Genomic DNA, 15,746 nt, shown 5'->3' on the forward strand with positions numbered 1-15,746 from the left:
TAATGAATGGATGTACCTATCGTGGTGCGAAAAAAAGAATGTAGAAACAATGATAATTTCTCTATGGATCAGAGACATGGAAAACACGAGACCTTTCTAGAAGGTACATCCTCAGAACAACTTTTGATATCTTTCCATTTTTTCGAACTAGAGCTCAACAAAGTTTCCAAAATGACTACATCACAAAAGATCTTCTATCAGATGAGAAACAGAAGCACCATATGTTTCACTTGCATCCCCCAGTCCATTTTTTTGAGCTTAGTTTAGTTTTATAGTTACAAAATAAATCATAGTTACGCTTTTATGAAGCACCTGGAATTGTTGTTTTGACGTATTTTGAATTACCAAAAGCCTCAAGAATAGAATTTGACTGAAGACATAACTAGTAGACATTATTTTAGTAATACAACAGCAAGGACACTATAATTTGTATAGAATTTATCCACAACCATATGTATGACAAAGAATTTAGTTGTTTCTTACTTCCAGGACTTTTTGCTCCATTGTTCTTCCCTTTGTTCTTGATTGAGCACCCATTAATGCAAGGTAATGCATAAGAATTTTCATTGTTTCTATTTTTCCTACTCCACTTTCTCTGCTGACTATGATTGATTGGCTCTTCCCCTCCATGACCGTGGCCATACATGCAAACCATTAGAATTACTGTAAGGGTGGCCTCCCTAAGGGAGGTTCAGGCTTAGCTTTCCCATTTCCAGGTGGAAAGCATATCCACATTTAGATTTAGAACCCACAGTATCATTTTCATGTATTGATTACTAATAGGAAATAGTACCCTCTAACCAATAGCTCAAATACATTTCATCTTCTATGCAAAGCAAGAATATATTCATTAAATATACTCTCTAGGTGTATTATTTCTAGCAAAATGAACAAATTCAAATAGTACAAAATCCATGATAGTAGTTGTAATAGGCATCTACCACTGCAAAAATATGTGGGCTTAGCTCTCCAAAAGCAGCTCCCTTATATTGTTCCATCATGTGGGCATTATACAAGTGTGTAAGTCTTCAGAAAGGATTGACAACAATCAATATATTCCCTGTGTATGTATTTCAATAAGATGTTGTTCCATTAGACCGTAATAGATATAGGTAATTATAGAGTACCATTGTATTAAACAAATAAGTTGCTTCTAAAAGAATCCAAAAACTATACATGTTAGTTAGAAAAAAGCACGACAATTTCTTAACTTACTTGAAACGAATTGAAAATACCATCTCAAAGCATCATAGTAAGTAGGGCCCCTCACACAAATTTCATTAAGATTAAATATAGCATATAAATTTTGTAGAACACCCTAACTCATGCAAATAGGCAAGTTTTTTCTTGTTGTCTAGCCCTACAGTAGTTTCTTTTGCATCTTTCGAATACATGGTTGAAAAATGAGCCACCACCTGAATAGAGGGCACATCAATTGTTATTGCTAATCATCCTTCCATCAATTTCATGATACTTGTAAGTTGTAAAAGAGATATGCACTAGAAATATAGCGGGACAATTGAAATTTCTCTCACACAAGAACTATACAAGGTTGATGGGCATAGTAAAGAAACTTATTAGTATTAATATTTTCACAAAACACAAAATTTTCTTGCAAACAATCTGTAATTAATAAAATAGACAAGACTTGAGTTGAACATCACTGTTGCCTGCTAACAACTTCAGTATGTGACACATAAAAATGGAAAATGATCGACCATTCTTTCTACCAGCATAATCTAGCTCACCATAGCTTCTTATGAAAATTTGCTTCATGGCATAGAAATATGTGACACAATGACCTACTATTTTCTAAAATCTTCTTGGCATATAAATATCATTTCATTCTAAAACATTAACATTATTTGTAAGAAAAGGAACACATCTGAGCATACTTGTTGAGTGAGTCATATGTGTAAGAGGTGTCATGATGTTCTTACATTCTTCCCATTTGTATTTTGAATTTTGGCTTCCTATCCATTGATTTTAATAACCTTCCCATCAATATAGGCTACTTCGGGGTCTTCTACCCACACCGGGGATCCCGTGGTGTGAGAGGTTCAAACATATTTGGGCATCATGGTTAATAAAGCACTCATCATTGTGTGATTTAGAATTGGAATTGGGACATGGTAAATAATTCTCCTCCCACTCACTGATAATCTACCAACAATGTTCCTTCAAGAATCAGAAGAAGTCATTACCTCCTTACTCTCAATGGAAGGGTTTGGAATCCTCTCCAATTCATAGAAGAAGTGACTCTATCAGCCCAAAAGGAAAGAAGAAAACTTCTTGTAGAAAAAAAAAGGAATGGAACCTAAAAGGTAGGGAAATTTGGCTTGGGGTTGGAGATGATAATATAATTTTTTTCCATTATTTTACAAATTACAGGAAAAATATCAACCTGGTCTAGAAAATAGACTGAGGGGATGAGTCATGGGTTGATAAGTTTACTGAAACTACTTGTGAATGGGTCTCCCATTTCCATACTCCCAAACTCTATTCAAAGAGGATAACCAAGCTGGCATCAATGCAATTATAAGACTACCCATGAATGGGTCTCCCATTTCCATACTCCCAAACTCTATTCAAAGAGGATAACCAAGCTGCCATCAATGCAATTATAAGACTACCCAACTTATTCCCTATATTTGTAGACCTAGAAGACAATCAATACTCGATTGCAAAGGCAGGAAGGAGGAATTTTCAGAACCCTTCATAAATTTCAGAAAGAAAAGATCCCTAATCTACATGGATTACCCATTAAATTTTCCACGATTACTATGAATTCATAACGACGGATCTCCAAAAGGTAGTGTAAGCCTGCTACCTTCAACACCACTTTTGTTGCACTTATTTTGAAGATGGACAACCTAACCAAATTTGAGAGATTTCATCCAATTTGACTATGTAACAATATATATAACATTGTCTCATAAATTATCTCATGAGGACTGAAAGAAACACTTTCTAAAATGACTCTCTTAAGAAATTCAACTTCCTTGAAGGGCACCAAATTCACAAGGTGGTTGGTGTTATTCAAGAAGAGATACACTATGAAAACAAAAAACTTGACGGCCATGATAACTAAATTATACCTATACAAGGTATTCAATAGAGTCTGTTAGGTCCCTATAATATTAGTGTATTCCCTCATTGTTATTGTAAGTGTAGCCACTTTATTGTTATTATTGTGCCCATATAGTCCCCATATTTTTGTTATTGTTCCCCATAGAAGCCCACTATTGTTATTGTTGTGCCCTTACATTATTATTGTTATGATGGCTCTGATTATATCTTGACCCCTTATACCCCTATATATAGAAAGGAGGTTTTGTCATTTGAATCATCCAAGAATTGTTCATTTGTGTAATTTAAATGAGTTTTTCCCCCCAAAGAGGCTAATTTTGAAGTCGTTGATCTATCTCTTCTTCTATTTTTTTAGATGGTTGTATAACATTTGGTGTCAGAGCTTGGGATTATAGGGTTTCACTTCTTCAAACAGGTCATCTTGGAATTTTCATTGTAAATTGTTTTGTATGAGGCTTCAAAAGCTAAAAATTTTACCACGTGGAGCCAAAATCTTGGTGTAATTCTTGTCAAAATTTTGGAGATATTATCCGGGGAGGTTAGGGTTTGTGCAAGCTCCAAAATTCTATCTCAAACAGATGATCTAGGGAAAATAGTCATAAATTTAGTTTCAGGCATCAGATTTGAATTTTGTAAAAATTGGTTGAAATTGAATGGACTTTAGTTTGTTTTGTAGCAATTTCAGGGCCGAAGGTCGAAACAATGACACGTGGAACTCTGTACAAGTTCACTCTATGGAAATAGTCTATAATTAGGCCATCATGGGAGATTAGGCATAACTCTTTCCTGAAGACTCAAATATTGGTCTGACTTATGGAGTTGGAAAGACGGCTTAGAGGAATACTATAGGTAAAAAAATTCAAACCTTGGAGATCCAAAATTACAAATATACAACAGATTCAATATCGAGCTCCTATAAAGCAAGAAAAAAGGTGTATAGTTTGTAAAATTTGCATAAGTTTTGTTTGAAAAATTAGTTTGAAGTGATTCAAAGGGCATAGTGAAGCATAATTATCATTAATTTATGCCCCGAAGAAATTAAATGGAAACACCTAGTAAGCAACCTGAAATCTCTACTATGACACATGAAGAAGAGGAAGAAATTCAACATGATATATCAAAATTATGAGACCAAGTGCAACAAATTTCTCTTTCGCAAAAAGTAATAGAATCTAATATGGATGGTTTGAATAAAGACATGGAAGGTTTGACAAATTTGCTACAAGAAATGCTTCCTAATGGTGAGAAGGTAGTAGAGGAAACTCATGATGAGAACAAAAGAAATATTAATCATGATTTCATAGACTCTAACATTGGATTGAAGACCCACCATATTCCAAAGATGGATATGAGGAAGTTTGATGGAAATGATCCTGTAACATGGATACTTCATATGGAGCACTGTTTTGATCTCCATAATGTGCAAAACGCACAAAAGGTACGCATTAAGACTTTATATTTAGAACCCAATTAGTTTGTATGGTATCGATGGATTTTTTCTTGTAAACAAATTGTCACTTGGTTATTTTTACAGAGGAAATGATAACACAATATGAGGATACAAAGAGAAACACTTTCTTTAGCCAATTAATAAATCTCAAACAAAAGGCTTCAATGGTGGAGCACGTTGAGGACTTCCAAAAGTTGAATATAAGGGTAAATGATATTCTATAGGAGCATAGGATTGATGTCTTCATAGGGACTTTAAAGGATAACATCTAACATGAGGTTCGCCTTTGGGAACCTAATTCATTGGAGAAGGCATTCAGGTTGGCAAGAAAAATTGAAAGAAAAATTATGGCAATAAGGAATCCTACCACTCACAACTATAAATATGGAAGTGTTGTTGCTCCTAGCCTTCCACAACCTACAAGGTTGACACCACAACAATTGGAAGAAAAAAGAGAAAAAGGGTTTTGTTACAGTTGTGATAGAAAATACACTAAAGGTCATAAGTGTGCTGAGAAGAAATTAATTTACATAGATTGTGAAGAGGAGGAAGAAAAGGAACAAGAAACACAAAAACTAGACGATATACACTAGGAACCAACCCCAGAGAAAGAAGAAATGAATCTGACCATATCTTGTAATGCATTGGCAGTAATTACCACTCCTTAAAATCTCAAGATAGAAGGGCATATCAAGAAAAATAAGATAATAGTGTTGATTGATTCAGGTAGTACCCATAATTTTATTCATTTAAGATATCCAAGGAATTGAATTTCTTTGTATATCCAGCACCAGAGTGTCAAGTGATGGATGCAAATGGAGGAACCATAAATTGCTCTGGAAATTTCCATAATATCAAGCTATCCATGGGGGAATATGTATTTAATATTCCAATTCTTTCCATTCCAATGGGTGGTGTTGATGTTGTACTAGGAGTCCAATTGTTACAATCTTTGGGTATGATATCTTTTAATTTTCAAGAAATTTTCTTGATTTTTTTTTAGGAAGGAAAGGAAGTTGAATTAAGGGGTATCACAAGGAAACCAAGACATATAATAAGCTCTAATGGCATGACAAAGCTTCTAAAGAAAGAAAAATGGGGTGTAATTTCACAATTATGTTCACTAGATGTTCAAACATCGAAATCATCTATTTCTACAGATATCCATAAAGTCTTGGACAATCATTCCAAGGTATTTGAGACTCCCAAAGGGCTCCCACCTATTCGTGATCATGATCATGCTATTCCAAGAAGTGTTCCTCTAAACATCAGGCCTTATAGATATCCCTATGCCCAAAAGAGTGAAATTGAACATATGGTTGTAGAAATGCTAGAGTCTGGTATAATTCAACCTTGTTGGCTTGAGGGGGCCTGACCCAGGTTCAACATTAGTTAGTCAAACAAATCCCTACTTTACTAGCCCTTTCGGCATCAGCCCGTGGAGCGCAGAATGAAGTCTCAACTGAAGCAGTATGGGGGATGTTGGAACCAAGTTTTCACACCCTTGAGATGGTTGTGATGTCGGTTTATTCCAACTATACCTGCCTTCGTGTAGGTGGCTTCGCTCTCTGTTCTATCCTTCAGTACCTTCGTGAAGTGTTACAATTGGCTTTCATGTAGCCCTAACTAGGGGTTGTAGTCCTTTCACTCTACTAGAGTAGCAATCTGTGCTGTCTCTCAAACTAGGTTAAGTATCTTACTTATCCTACTATCATATCTTAGTTAGCTTTGTGTAAATAGATGTTCTTACTTGCGTTCACTTAACCAATATATTTATACACATTCGCGCATCATATAAGCATTAGAAGTGAAATTCATACCCAATATAACAGATGCATAAACAGGAAATAAATATGCAGAATGATAGGAAACTTCTCTTTATTAATGATTCGCGATGGTTACAAACTCGACTCACCCTACACACTCAGCTGCAGGGGTCCGCGCACTCAACTGCAGACTACTAGGCCTCTGCGCACTCAGCTGCGGACTACTAGGCCTTTGCGCACTCAGCTGCAGAGCCACTACCTACGCTACGACCCAAAACTTAGACTTACACTTCAGAACTATCTCGCATACATCTTCATTGGTTCTTCCTTAGATGCCTTTGACTACTTAGAGCTTCATTCTATTTATACAATCCCATGGTTTGCAGACCATGGGTAGATATTTTACAACCGACATTACATTATCAAAATAAGGGTGGACAACCCTATGACTCTTTAACAACTACGCACTCCGCCCCCACAAAGTGCAGAGTTTTTACATTTGTATTACAAAATTGGACCAAAATCTGGGCTTTAAGCCCCAAAACTTCCATTGGGGGATCTCGCACCCAACAGGCCCCCAACACAAACATCATGAGTCGCCCTCGAGTCACTCTACATGTGTAGAGATCTTAGTGCAAAGAAATCCCAGCGCTGTTTGAATCGCTACAACTTTGGCAGCACACTGAGCAACTGCTTGTTAGACTTCATCCACACATTGTTCGGTGACTACTGCTATTGAACTGCTGCCCTGAATCCTCTCCTAATTTTCTTGCAGTTGCACGAGCTTTGCTTCAATGGAGGTTGTAATTGTATACGCCTCATCGATCCATGGCTGTAGGTGCGCTTTTAAGACCACTTCTTTGTGCCGAGCAACATCCACCTATTCCTTGAGTGCCTTTTGAATTTGAATTCGACCGTTGCCCCCACATATGGTCCATTAATGCTAGATTGAAGGTAGATTTCTAAGAATCTAACCCACAAAGTACGCCTTAAATGCCTGCTGCTCACTCCATTTGGCCCGAAACCAACCATCAAATCGTGAATAGTGACTTTAACAGTCACTTTTCGGCAAACTTGCATGCTAGCGCAACTATCTTCGCGCTAGCATAGACCCTATGACACTTCGCTATTGCACGTAGTCCTGACATTGCGCAGCTCCAGGGCAGTGTAGTTTATAGTCTCGCACCTCCTTTCAGTTGCATAGGGCAATAAGACTGTGCCACTTTCATATAGTCACATCGCTGGATCGTTGGTGTATGGCTTCAAGTGACTGCCATTCACCTTCCCTGGGAAGGGTTCTCCATTTAACTTGACCAACTATACCACGCCTTCGTCGGTAATCTCCTTAATAATATATGACCCTAACCATTGCATCCTAAACTTTCAAGGGAATTTATCAAACTTAATATCATACAACAAAACCAGATCGTTTACATTGAACCATCGTGCCAATCGTGCCATGCCTTTTCACGTTGCTTTTGGACCTGCTAGTGAAATCTAGCCAAAAATCGTTCTTCTTCAAGCTCATCCAACTTTGTGAGACTCTCCTCCAGGGCTCCATGATCCGTCATATCTGTGAGCGCTACTATGCGCAGACTAGACACAATGTATTCCATAGGTATTACGACTTCCACTCCATAGACAAGCCTAAAAAGTGTCTATCTCGTCAGTTTCTTGTATGTCATCCAATAAGCCCATAACACTGCAGGTATGCATAGGTCCCAATCACTTCTTTGTGCATTGCATACCTTGCTCAGTGCATTTTCAAGCACTTTGTTGAACACCTCCACTGTCTCATTAGCCTGTGGGTGATAGGGTGTGCTCTTTTGATGATACACCTGAAATTCCTCCGTTAGTGCACTGATCGTCTCATTTAGGAAGTGTGTACCATGATCGCTCATCAAAATCTTTGGGCATCCAAATCGCGTCAATACATGTTCAAGTAGAAACTTTGTGTCAGTTACGCCCATGCAATCCTTCACTAGCTGCACTTCTACTCAACAAGTCAAATACTCTGTTGCAGTGATAATATACCTCATGCCTATATTTCCTTGAGGTTTAATAGGTCCTACAAAATCTATTTCCCACTTTTTGAAAGGTTGCAACGTCATTTTTGGATTCAAAGGCATTTCATCCCTCCACGATGGCCTTCCTATTCGTTGACATACATCGCATGCCTTACAATATGCTTTCGAATCCTGATGAAGGGTTGGACACCACAACCCGACGTGTAGAATCTTTTGCACGGTTGCTCTTCCTGCATAATGTCCCCCGTGGCGCCCCCATGAGCATCCATGAGGATTATGCTTCATTCGAACTGAGGTACATACCTTCACAGTATTTCATCATTCCCCATCTTATATAGATGCCCAACAATGACAGAGAAATATACTACACGTACCACTAATTCCTTCTTCTGCTGGATAGAGTATCCTTTTGGCGTAGTTCCAATTGTTAGAAAGTGTATTATATCTTCGAAATGTCCATCTACTACGTGCACAGCAAAGAGCTGCACATCAGATAATCCATCCTCCAAACTAGTAGGTTCCTACCCAGTCTTGATGCATGACAGGTGCTCTGGTCTTGCGTTCAATCATCCAGGTTTCACAAAAACTTCAAAGTCATACTCTTGGAACAATAAAATCCATCTGCAAACTCAACCCCCCAAAACAGGCTTATTGACCAGGTACTTTAGCGTGGAGTATAGGTGCACTTGCTCAGGTTGGGGCTTTTCTCCATAGGCCTGCATCCACTTGGCCAGATGCGTGCGTGGATCATCCTGCCCATCATACTTGTCTGTTAATTGCACCTTAGGCTTCCCAAATTGTGTTCACATCATTCTCCTACATTCGTGCCAATCATCAAATCTTCCTTTGTGCGTACCCCACCATCTTGCAGGCGGAGTGCGCAGTACCTAGTCTAAGTCTTGGAAGTGTTACTTTTCTGGCACCTCCCTTTCGAATGCATCCAAGAAGGTATCTACCTCATTTAGACAATCATAAGTAGGCAGATCTCTCACTCCTATCGACACACAGCACAACGACTGGGTCATCATGTTGTAATTCAATGTAGTTACTTCATGTAACCGATTATTCCATCATTCTACTTCTTCATTGGAATCCAAAGTGCAGGAAATCTCGCGCTCCATGTAATCTGCCCATCCGTGGTGGGATTCACCCAGTCTTGGTCTCACATTTTTATCTTGTAGATGCAGTCTTGATCATCATCACTCTCATAGTTGTGGACTAGTTTCGTATAGCGAGATCCCTCAGTAGGATCTAGGGGTATTTTTACGCGTAATGACTTCTTCTAAAATATCATCTTTCACTTCTTTAGATTAATTACCCCATTCATATCAGTGGCCCAATCAATTCCTAGGAGTGTGGGATAGGGATTGTTGTTGTCAACAATCTTTATCACTTCAAAATCTGCCAACGCGTTCGCTCCCTCAATATCCACAGTTATTCCCTGTAATCACCCCATGGGTATGAGTTTCTATTGATTCGCCATTCTTAGCTTAACCGCAGACCATTGTAGCGTAGGTCTCCCATTCACTCCCATTCACTCCCAAATCCAAAATGACTTGATCCATCTCGTATTCTTTGATCTGCGTGGTGAGTCTCATTTCACGCCCCGTCTTTGTTTTATGTTTTCCGATCCTTCAAAATACGTGCAGTTCTCCTGGTGCAATCTCATCACATCCATTGATGAGTTCGTGTAACCCTTTCACAACCTTAATCTTGCGCAGTAACTTCATACAGGTTTCCAGGAAAGTTGTGAGCATGGAGGGATCCATTTCCGGCTAAAACAGATCTTTGCTTCCTAAAGTGGAGGCCTCAACGAAGCTCTTCTTAGCTTCCATGAGGGTTTCCCAAGCGTGCTCCAACTCAAACTCAGCTTCTTTTGCCGGGGCTTTGCGAAACTAGGTGTTGTCTTCCGACTGTTTCCCCTTGTCATCTCCTATCGCGATTCCACTTTGGAGAACTATATTTATGTTCAAATCTTCCTCACACAGATTAGACCTCATGATATACAGGTTTTGAGTCAGGGGAGGTGGTAGCGCTCCTTTGTCACGAATCCTAGTTATTACCGTAGGACAATCTTCTCTCTCATGGTCAAACAGCATGTAATACTTGCATGAAGGGCACGTTAGATTAGTGAAATCACAGGCATAGTGTCCTAGCCCTGTGAAATTGTAGAAAATCAACAGTCTGTGACCTCTACCAGGTCCTCCTCCAACTCGGCCTCTTCTATGCCCCTGAAATCTTGTCCGCGCCATTCCTGCATTCTAATCAAGGGGCCGCATTTCAGCATGAACTCTGTAGGTAGGCATTCTATCCATCATCAATTCATAGCTTCTGCAAGTATGCTCATCATGTCCCACCAACGTACAAAAGTTACAGAAAAACTATTGCGGAGTTTGTGTATACTTCTGTAACAAGTGGCAGTTATTCGTGGCATGCTTTTTGACTACTTGACAGATAGCGAACCACAAAGCAGGTGTCATGTTAGGTCCTGGTTGAGCTTCCAACCTTAGAGGCATCAGTCCTCCTCCTGCAAGGTAATTTGTAAAGACCAGGCAGTGGTCTTTGTCATGACCCTGACTCTTGCATTTCATGCACCATACTTCTTCGTGCACTTCTGGTCAAACCGTCCTAACCTGCTTCAAGCTTTGCATCTCAAGGCACAAATTTTTCAGCTGCGCATGGATCTACTGAACTCCAAGGTTAGGATCTTGTATCGGTGTCTCATGTATTCTCATGGAAATATCCAGGGCCTCTGCCTGAGTTGTTATCTTCTAATGCGAAAACTCACTCCTCAAGTGTGGTAGTAGCAAAGCTACAAACCACTCTCGATGTTGTCCATCCGTTAGATTCATGTTTACTTCGTGAATCATACATTTCAGCCTGTGATCTAGTTCCGAAGGCATTTCATCTGGTAGCATCATGATTTCTTTGAATCCAACAATCGAGCTTCAGATTTAGGCTTGCTAAATTTCCTATTCAGTTTTGCTTCGATGTCTGCTACTCTCGCATTCGGGTTATCGTTGGAGTACTTAATATATCAAGTCAGCACATGATCCTATAGGGCGCTAACTAGTGTTGATTTCTTTATATGGTCATCTGTAACACCTTGAGCTTCCAATACAGCCTTCACTACGAAACAAAATTGGTTTGGATCCACATTTCCCAAGCCTTTGAACAAAGGAAACTTCACTGTGTTTGCCATACTGAATTGTGGTGGTGGTGGAGGTGGTACGGGTGAAATTGGAGGTGATGGAGGTGAAGGCGGTGGTGGTGTGGGTGGAGGTGGTATTCACAGAATTCTTTGTCTTTTCAGATGAATAGCACTTCGCGGAGAGACCTTTGCAAGCTCTTCCTCGTCCCCTCGCAGAGGTGAAATCAAGGGGCTATTTTTTGGAACCTTATTTCTTTGTTCCTGTAAACCTTTCCACTTCGCGTATCCCTAAACATCAAGGTAAATGCATAACCCGCTTTTCACACAATAGCATTTTAATCCAAGTATTCAAAGACTTTACGCACTTACCTCGTGGTCCTTTGAGAAAGTGTTGCTTTGCCTCACTATAGCTAACTGAGGTGTCAACCGCGAATTTAGTAACAAATCCTCCTATAATGCAATCGAGCCAGTGATCGACGGTGCACACAATAGGATGGTCAATTTTCCATCTTCCTTGGCTATCTTCTAGCTTTGCGATCCAATCATATAGCTCAATAGGGAAGGACACGAAAAATATTTCATGGATTTCCATTTAGAGGTAGCTATCTAACCACTGTTCTTTTGACAATTACGGGTTTCCATTTTCCTGTGCCTCGAACTCGTGAATTCTTTTGTCCAACTAGCATTCAATTTCTTTCTTAGTTGGATTCCAGTGATATGACATCACACATCTCTTATGCAGATTCCGGCCGTGGCAACGGAACCATTTGTTGGCTTGAGGCGGCCTGACCCAGGTTCAGCGTTAGTTAGCCAAATAAATCCCTACACTACTGGCCCTTTCGGCATCATCCCATGGAGTGCGGACTGAAGTGTCACCCGAAGCAGTATGGGGGGATGCTAGAACCAAGTTTTTGCACCCTTGAGATGGTTGTGATGTTGGGTTTATTCCAACTATACCTGCCTGTGCGTAGGTGGCTTTGCTCTCTGCTCTATCCTTCAGTACCTTCGTGAAGTGTTACAATCGGCTTTTGTGCAACCCCAACGAGGGGTTGTAGTCCTTTCACCCTGCTAGATCAGCGATTTGTGTTGTCTCTCAAACTAGGTTAAGTATCTTACTTATCCTATTAGCAGATCTTAGTTAGCTTTGCATAAACAGATGTTCTTACTTGCGTTCACTTAACCAATATATTTATGCACATTCGTGCATCATATAAGCATTAGAAGTGAAATTCATACCCAATATAACACATTCATAAATAGGAAATAAATACGCAGAATGGTAGAAAACTTCTATTTATTAATGATTCCCAATGGTTACACACTCGACTCACCCTATGTACTCAGCTCCAAGGGTCCGCGCACTCAGCTGCGGACTACTAAGCCTCTGCGCACTCAACTACAGAGCCTCTACCTACGCTACGACCCAAAATTTAGACTTACACTTGAGAGCTATCTTGCATACATCTTCATTGATTCTTCCTTAGATGCCTTTGACTACTTAGAGCTTCACTCTATTTATAAAATCCCATGGTCTGTGGACCATGGGTAGATCTTTTACTACCGACATTACATTATCAAAATAAGGGTGGAAAACCCTATGATTCTTTAACAACTATGCACTTCGCACCCACAAAATGCGGAGTTTTTACATTTGTACTAAAAAATTGGACCAAAATATGGGCTCTAAGCCCCAAAATTGCCCTTGGGGGACCCCGTTCCCAACAAACCTATTCAAAGTTATTTCTCTGATCTAGTAGTATTGGTGCACAAGAAGGATTGATCATGGCACATGGGTCCATATTATGAGGAGCTCATCAAGCTCACTATTAAAGATAAATTTCCCATTCGTGTCATTGATGAATTATTGGATGAATTACATGGAGAAATTTACTTCACCAAGTTGGATCTTCTTTCAGTATATCATCCATCATCCATCACATCATATTTAATAGAAAATTTTAAGGTTCAAGTAGTGGAAGATCAAATTGAGCATCAACAACAAGTTCTCCAACTCTTAAAATCATAACCTCACTTTGGTCCATAATAGAATGAAACGATATGCTTATCAACATCGTAGTGAAAGAAGTTTTGATATAGGTGATTGTGTATTTTTATGGCTACATCTATACAAACAAATGTCCCTCAAGTAAGCTAAGAAGGATAATAAATTATCACAAAAGTATTATGGTCTTTATAAGGTGTTGCAAAATATTGGTACTATGGCATACAAATTGGATCTTCTTGCATCTTCTTGAGTGCACCCATTTTTCCATGTTTCATGCTTAAAGAATGTTATAGGTGACAAGCTCCCAGTTCAAACAATATTGCTAGAACTTGATGAGGAAGGAAAAATAATATTGGAACCTGAAGTAGCCACGGAAACAAGAACTCGACAGCTACGAAATCGATCAATTTCAGAGTATCCCATCAAGTGGAAGAACTTACATGCTAAAGATTCCACATGGGAGGATGAGAATTTTATACAGAAGCATCCAGAACTACTCAAGTGTTGATGAAAACACTTTTTGAAGGAGAGGGGCATGTTAGGTCCTTATAATACTAGTGTATTCCCTCATTGTTATTGTTAGTGTAGCCCCCTTATTGTTATTGTTGTGCCCATGTAGTCCCCATATTGTTATTATTGTTCCCCATAGAAGCCCACTATTGTTATTGTTGTGCCCTTACATTATTATTGTTATGTCGGCTCTGATTATATTGTGACCCCTTAGACTCCTATATATAGAAAGGAGGTTTTGTCATTTGAATCATCCAAGAATTGTTCATTTGTGTAATGTAAAGGAGGTTGCCCCCTCGAAGAGGCTAATTTTGAAGTCATTGATCTATCTCTTCTTTTATTTTGTGAGTTGGTTGCATAATAGAGTGAGTTGGTTCTTTCTTCGACTCATTCTCATTCATTTGGGGATTAACTTACATTTTGTGGCTTGGTTAATCTCTTGCACTCACTCTATGACCTTCTCAATTTTAATCAATAGGTCAACTTCACAATTCTTAAATTGTGAAAGAGGCACTTATTAAGTATGCCCTCTCTCCCCCTTGGTCCTCCTGCTTGTAGCACAAGGCTTAAACAAGGCACTTAGGGTAGCTTCAACAAATGAATCTTTTAAAGGAATTTTAATTGGCAATTCCTACTCCATTTCTCACTTTTTGTAAATGAAATCTTAATCTTTAACAATAATTCCAAGTGTATGGTGGATAAACTCAAAGAAATTGTAGACTTACTCTTCACAACGAGGGGTATGTTGATAAATTAATGTTCAAAGTCTTTAGTTATTAGCTAGGATTTGTCTAAACCCAAAAATCACTATATAAATCGTATTTTATCTTTCATGACCTCTGCCTTCGAAGTCATATTTAAGTATTTGGGTTTCCACATAAATTCTAGATTGTATCTAAAGGATACCATCAATGTCACATAGCCAAGATAAAAAAAGAACTAAATTCTCACTGCAAGATATGGTTTCCACACAATACCTACCTAATTCTTGTAAAATTAGTCGTTCAGGCCATCCCAGTTGACTAGACGTCTCTTGCTTGGACACTGAAAGGGATCATCGACAAAATATTCCAGCTCTACTACTGTTTTATTAGATAGGAATCTAGGAGAAGAAGTGAATATAATTGGCCTCCTAGAGAAACCTAGCCATCCCTAAGATCCAAGGGATTTATGGCCTTGAAAACCTGTTTATTTTCTCCAAAGCCTTCAAAACCAAGAAAATTCGAAGACTTATCTAGGGAAAATCATTTTGGGCACAAATCATAAAAGATAAGTATCTCATACCCCTATTCAACAAAGACTGGTTTCAATACTAAAATTAAAAAATTCCAAAAATATTCTATCATTTGGAAAGCCACCATCATTTCTTTCTTTTTAACTGGGAATTCACTAATTTGAAGGGCTGGGAATAGGGATAAGGTCCAACTTTGTTGTGACCCATGGATTGGAAGAAAATATCAACATAGATTTACCATCCCCCTCACTCATGATCTCAAATCAAAAGGATTCTACACCCTCCATCATATTGCAATGGGTCAAGCATTGAACTCTAGACAACAACAATGGCTTTATCAAAGAGTCTTAGATCTCAAAGAGGAATATGCTACATCTATAAAGCCCTATACATACTATCCTAATAAGTGTTTTGTTTCCATTAATTAAGAGGAGGATGAACTCTGTTGGTTGATAAGCCCCTCGAGAGGTCATGAACCTAGACATAGATTCAAATTTTTGGCCATAGAAGGCT

The 15,746-nt window shown here is 38.8% G+C and overlaps 1 pseudogene; it reads right to left on the minus strand.

Moving 5' to 3' along the window:
* Nucleotides 1-16: 16 nt before the first annotated feature.
* LOC149264237 (myosin-12-like) overlaps nt 17-15,746 on the minus strand; it is a 29,576-nt pseudogene continuing 13,846 nt past the window's right edge.

This window comes from Pinus tabuliformis, chromosome 6 (assembly GCF_031772625.1).
Source record: "Pinus tabuliformis cultivar Carrire ecotype Pingquan chromosome 6, CPIR1, whole genome shotgun sequence".
Taxonomy (NCBI): Eukaryota; Viridiplantae; Streptophyta; class Pinopsida; order Pinales; family Pinaceae; genus Pinus; species Pinus tabuliformis.